Below are 6,590 nucleotides of genomic sequence, written 5' to 3' on the forward strand. Positions count from 1 at the left end.
GATGGGGTGGGATGTGATTGTTGAGGGGGTGATGACCTAATGATGACCCCTATCCCGAGGTCAGTCGTGTCAGTTTCCTCATTTGTAGACTGTGGCAGGCCTGAGGAATATCTGTGTGTGTGTGTGTGTGTGTGTGTGTGTGTGTGTGTGAGGGCCGGGGGTGTCTTATTAGCACCTAATGATGCAGAGGGGACAATCTCCCTGTTCCAAACACTGAGTCTAGCTGCAGTAGAGCTGATTTACAGGGCCTTGCTGCACCACTCAGGGCTGAAGGATGGAGGCTTTTCACTCATGTTCTGATCTCTGTCCTCCTTGGTCTGTCTTTCATGTTTTGGATGGCGAGAGGCTCATATAATAGGGATTAGAGTCCAGATTGGTTGCTAATGCTCATAACTTTTGTGATGAAATTATTTCATCAAAAAACAACCTTTAGAATGACCCGAGAAATTTTTATTTTTAAAAGGTAGACATAAAGGAGCTGTATTTTTTTTTTTTCTTTTATCTTTCTTTACTTATTGTATTGTATTGTATTTATTTGTTTGTAAATTAATTTCCAATTAGAAAATCTCTGACAGAGAGGTAGGGACAAAAGCAACATGAAAAAAAAGAAAGAATAAAATAAAATATTTACTTTAAAAAATGTATAAATAATTTGGTCAGAAGATCTCTGATAAAAATTTTAAAAAAAGAAAGAAACACCAGAAAATATCTGGCAAGCATGAAGGGACAAAAACAAAATCAGTAAAATAACATCTTTAAAATATAATAAAATAAAATCCCTTTAAATATCTCTTAAAAATTGAATAAAAATAAAATAATTATTCATGTTTTTGAATACGAAACACATGTGTACCACAAGGTGGCAATATTTATCCGAAAAAGGCATTGCTTTGCCAAGACAATGTCCATATCTTTTATAACACACTGTATCCAGTGTTATCTGACAAAATTTGTTTAAAAATGTATAATTATAATTAGAATAATATAAGTACGTAGCAATGACTTTGTATTCAAAGTAGTATTGAATAATAAACCTTACAGATTTATTCATGTTTTACTAGAAATGTAATGTACAAATATTGTAAATTGTCACTAACAACATGAACCTTAACTAACATTTCTGAATGCCAAAGAAATGTTTAAGGGAACTTTTATTGTTGTTGTTGTTATTATTATTATTATGCAGTTAATAAACAGATAAATTGCTTGCATGGTAGTTTTGTTTTACCAAAGCATTTACAAATGCTTATAAAGCTGACACAGCTCGCTATAGTTTTCTATATTCCATTACAACTTAAATTATGCAGTGATGAAGCTTATAAGAGAGAGCAAGAAAGAGAGATGTTTTTATGTGGTAACATCCAGCAAAGTCTCCGAACACTGAGACTCACTATATTGGAAGGTCACTGGATGCTTTTGTGCATCTCACTGCCTGTTTTAACCCTCACTGTGATGTGTTTAGTGAGAAAGATGGACCTCCAGTGGAGGCAACATGCCGGTCCGGACATCTAAAGCTGCCCTTTGACCCGCAGCCTTATTTAGGAGGTATAAATGACGGAGGGATGAACAAAAGAGCAATACTCATCCACCTGGCACTGTCAGAGTCTCCAGTCCGAGATCTGTTACAGCAAATGGTCAGAGCGCTAACTACAGCTGATTGACTCAAACGAACAAGTCCATTAGATGAAAATGGATCAGTGCTCAATGCTCTGATGCATTTTTTATTTGTCTTTATTAATGCTTTAATTGCAAAGCTAAATTAATCATGTAAAATCTGATAGTAAATAAATAATAGCATCTCCTCGTGTGGCAACCAGGATTGTTTGGTTTGACTGAATTCATGTGCTGCAATGATTTGTAATTTTTTGCCTCATTGATTTATGTATAAACACACAGTAGCTCAATGCAGCCTGGACAGAATTGTGTGTTGCTAAACTATACTCGTCTTAGATTCTTCATCTATCAGACAGGTATATTCTTAATTAAAAAATCATCTTCTGCTTGTTTACTCGCAGATGTTTGATGGGCCGAGACATATACGGAGGAAGCATCTGATATGCATGCATGACATTAAAAATGAAATGCAGCAGCTCCAAATTAAGTCCCTTGCCTCAAAAAATGCAAAATTCAGGTGAGAAATATCTGACAGTACTGGAAACCGCCGACAGTGCAGGTGAAGAGGTGGTTAATATTTGACTTTCGTCCTGGGAAACAAATTCAGCAAATATTTGTTATGTTTTGCAAGCAGTAGTCATTATCGTTTTCAAAGACATGTACTGTTGCTTGTCAGTCGATGTGTTGAAACCCTCTAAAAAAATTAAGTAGTTGTATAGTAACATTAATACGTTTGAGTGTTAACTTTCTGCAAGTTATGGAAGAAATGGACTCCCAGGCTCCCTAAATTTTGTACTCGTGGATCCAGGACTTTTAAAAAAATATATATAACACATTTAACACAAGGTTGTGATTTGTAATTCTTTCACATTAAGGTTTACAGGAAGCCAGTTTCAGTCAGCCGGCACAATCAATAACACAAACTTGTCACAAAATAAAAAAGTAGGAAATCACTCATATTCTAGCAAGTCTCCAGAGAGAGAGAGAGGAAAAAATATCTTTCAAAACAACCTGCTTTTTTTTTCTTCTTCTTCTTAGTTGGGAGCACAGACTGTATTCTTTCACTTAAAAAATAGCCTTTCTTTAAATTAAGTCTATAAAATATTTCATATTCAAAAACGTTTTTCGGAATTCCCTCTCTCTCTATCACATATTTGCTATATATAATCTTATAATCACAGATAAACTATATATATACTTAGAGATTTTATTCACAATAAGTGTTCGCACTCTACCTGACTTGAAATTTCACTTTTGCTGTCACTGAAACGTATTTTGAAATGCTGATGAAACATAAACTGTACCTAGGCTATATACAGTTACATATGTTAAATAAAATAAATAGGCTAAATATAGCCTACTCTTTTCTTTGACCTCCTTTAAAGGAGATCAACTCTTTCCTACAAAATAATGTAGGCTACAAAAAGCAGTAGCTATACATCAGTTATGTCAACACACAATATTCATAAAACTATAGTAAAGCAAGGACTTGTAGATATAGTTGAGCCGTCAGAATTAAAACGCTGATTAAAAAATGGTGGCGTACCTTTAGCTGAGGGTATTTTTTCAAGACTAAATACATTAAGTGCCAAGAAATTTGATCTTTCGGTAAACTGTAGCCTACTTTAACAACAAATTAGTAAATAATTTGTGCTGATTTGAACGTAGCCTACCGGTCAAAGGACAATGCCGAGATGGCGGATTCGGTATGTATGAAAATACAGCCTAAGTTTTTCAGCACATAGCCTACTCTAAAAAAGTATGAGGAATAAAATGGTGTTTCTCTCTCTCTCTCAAAAAAAGAAAAGAATGTTCTTGTACTAGACATTAATCACGTATAAAACTCACATTGTTTGAAGCAGAAGGTAAAGCTTTTGTTGGAGCATTTTTTTTTTCATCTGTTTTCCGTTTTAATCAATGGTCTGCTTTTTTTAATGACATACGATATGCACAATAAAATGGTGTTTCTTTCTCTCTCTCAAAAAAAGAAAAGAATGTTCTTGTACTAGACATTAATCACGTATAAAACTCACATTGTTTGAAGCAGAAGGTAAAGCTTTTGTTGGAGCATTTTTTTTTTCATCTGTTTTCCGTTTTAATCAATGGTCTGCTTTTTTTAATGACATACGATATGCACGAAGCATGTTGGACTTGACAGGATCAGTCACCGGTGGCAAGTGTGCTGATACATCAAGGATACCACCTTTTACCCTGACAATTCTGCAAACTCAGGAGGCCAATTAACACCTGCACATTGAGGGCCGGGAGAAGCGCGCCGGAATCCTCCCTCGTGAGCAGAAGAGAGCAGCGCGCGTGGCTGAGAATGGAAAAGCGCGGGAAACTCGCAGGTGAAGTTCTCCTCAGGGTAATTGTGGCGGGACCTCAGGCGAGATTCGGCTGAAGCGATGCGTTTTCTCTCTCTTTCCGCCTTTGTTTGTGCTTTTTTTCTCGGTTGTTTTCCCCAATGTGGTTCGAATTAAGTCACATGAATTAAATATTAAACGTACATCAGAAAATATTCATTTAAAGGTAAGATTTATGTCTAGGGATCTGTCTCAACTCAATTGATATTCTTCGGACTGATGGTTAATACATATTCATTCATCAAAACAATCATTAAATGAAATGAGGTGTAGGTACTGAGATTTCCTTCTGTTAGACACTTTGATTTTGGTTTTAAACTAAATGAGTAAGCGCATCTGTAAGGGATAATACAGTAGTATGCATTATCAATAGCCTATATTATACCTTATCAAAATACATATATCAAAACTGCATTATCCCTACAGCTACTTATTAATAAATTTATGTAAATTAAATATGTATTATTTCCTTATTGTACAAGGCAAAATATGCATAAAATATTTTATTTACCAGGTGAGTGCACAGCTCCTAGTGCTTCCTAGGACAATGGTCATTATTCAGAAATATTTGTTCAGGGAATTTGACCAAGTTTGATCAGAAAAGAAAGCATATTCTAATCATTAAGATTTAAAAGAATGCTAAAACGTGGAAAAAATAGCTATATAAGTGAGCATTACATATGTCATAATTTCAGTTTCACATTGTATAATAGTATATTAAGTTTATATATAATAAAACATTTAAGGTGGTGTTTAAAATGTTTTTCACTGTCTGCAGGTTCATATTAATATCCTCATCACATCACTACAGACCCACGACAGAAATCTGAGGAAACAAAGAGACAAACCAGGACAGGTGAGACATTGTTCAGTTCGGTTGTCTTCTCTATCCTAAAATCTGACGTGGTGTGAGTTGACATGGAGGAGCCATTGTGTCCCATAAAAAGACATCTCAAGACCCTCTGCTCTTTGGATAGAATGTAAATAAGATACTGGGGAATGTACTGGGAGAACGGCATCGGGGGGTGAACACCGGCAGCCGGGTCGCCATCCATCACGTCGACTCAGGCCTGGTGCAGTGGACAAGCTCGGCACAGGCCAAGAAACCTGAGCCACTACAAGACAAACACATGCTCCCTCCAAAATAACAATGGGCTCCAGTGACACGCTGCCTGCTGTCAGAGCTTCACCGCAGGCTCACGACACCTGACATTGTTATATTGAGCGTGTAGTGTTACCAGACCCACAGTGAGAACAGGCCAGCCTGCTCGTACGAAAGAATGAATGCCAAAGATAATCGCAAGTGAAAACTTTAGGAGACAATCCTGTGTTCTTTTTAGGCAGGAGCTTGCGATGTGGAAACTTAGAAGAGTAACAAATAGGGACAATGAGAGCAATGTCAGATTGAGTGACAAGACGCTATAAAGACGGTAATAATGTTACAAAATATTTTTGATTCAAATAGATTGTGTTCTTTTGAACATAATTGTATAAATAAAATAATTGTAAATAAAAAAAGGTGACACTTTAGTATAGGGACAAATTCTCACTATTAACTAGTTGCTTATTAGCATGCCTATTATTAACATATTGGCTGTTTATTAGTACTTATAAAGCACATATTCTGCATGACCAAATTCTACATCTCTAATCCTACCCATTACCTAAACTTAACAACTACCTTACTAACTATTAAGCAGCTAATTAGGAGTTTATTGAGGCAAAAGTCATAATTAATAGTTTGTTAATAGCGACAATTGGACCTTAAAATAAAGTGTGACCAAAAAAGGAAAAAAGATTATTAGGGTAAATTTTACAATAATTATTTTATTATTATTTATTATTTTGGTGTTTCTACTTCAAAATTTCAAGTTTAATTCAATGTGTACCTTGCCATTTCTTTGTCATTATTTTTTAGATTAACTAGCTATTTCTAAATGAAACTTGTGGCAACGTAATTTTTTTCAGTGTATTCCCAAAAAATCCCAAAAAATGGTTTTCACAAATATATTAAATAAATATTAAATCAGCGTATTAGAATAATTTCTGAAGGATCATGTGACACTGAAGACTGCAGTAATAATGCTGAAAATTCAGCCTTGCCATCACAGGAAAAAAAATTACATTTTAAAATATTACAATAGAAGACAGTTTGTTTGTAAATTGAAATAATATTTCACAATATTACTGTTTTTACTGTAGCTTTGACCAAATAAATGTACCCTTGGTCATCAGCCATTACTCCAGTCTTCATTGTCACATGATCCTTTAGAAATTATTTTGATTTATTAACAATATGCTGATTTATATCAATGTTGGAAACTGTTGTGCTGCTTATTAATTGTTTTGATAACTGAAATACTTTTTCAATTAAAGTATTTGTTTTTTGTTCAATTCTCTTGGCCAAGGAACTTTTTGCCCGTTAATTACAAGACTGCAGCTAGACGCTGATGTAAATGTGTGGCTCCGGTGCCACATCCATACCCTCACAGTAACACATGAGCACTTCAGCCAGACCCTGTGGGCGTTTCCGAAGCCATTCCCATAGATTTTCCTGTTCATCCACCCCCATCATACTTCAGTGTGTGTGTCTGTTTTGGGGGATGTGGGGAA

Source organism: Sinocyclocheilus rhinocerous, unplaced genomic scaffold (genome assembly GCF_001515625.1).
Source record: "Sinocyclocheilus rhinocerous isolate Xijiao unplaced genomic scaffold, SAMN03320098_v1.1 scaffold2468, whole genome shotgun sequence".
NCBI lineage: Eukaryota > Metazoa > Chordata > Actinopteri > Cypriniformes > Cyprinidae > Sinocyclocheilus > Sinocyclocheilus rhinocerous.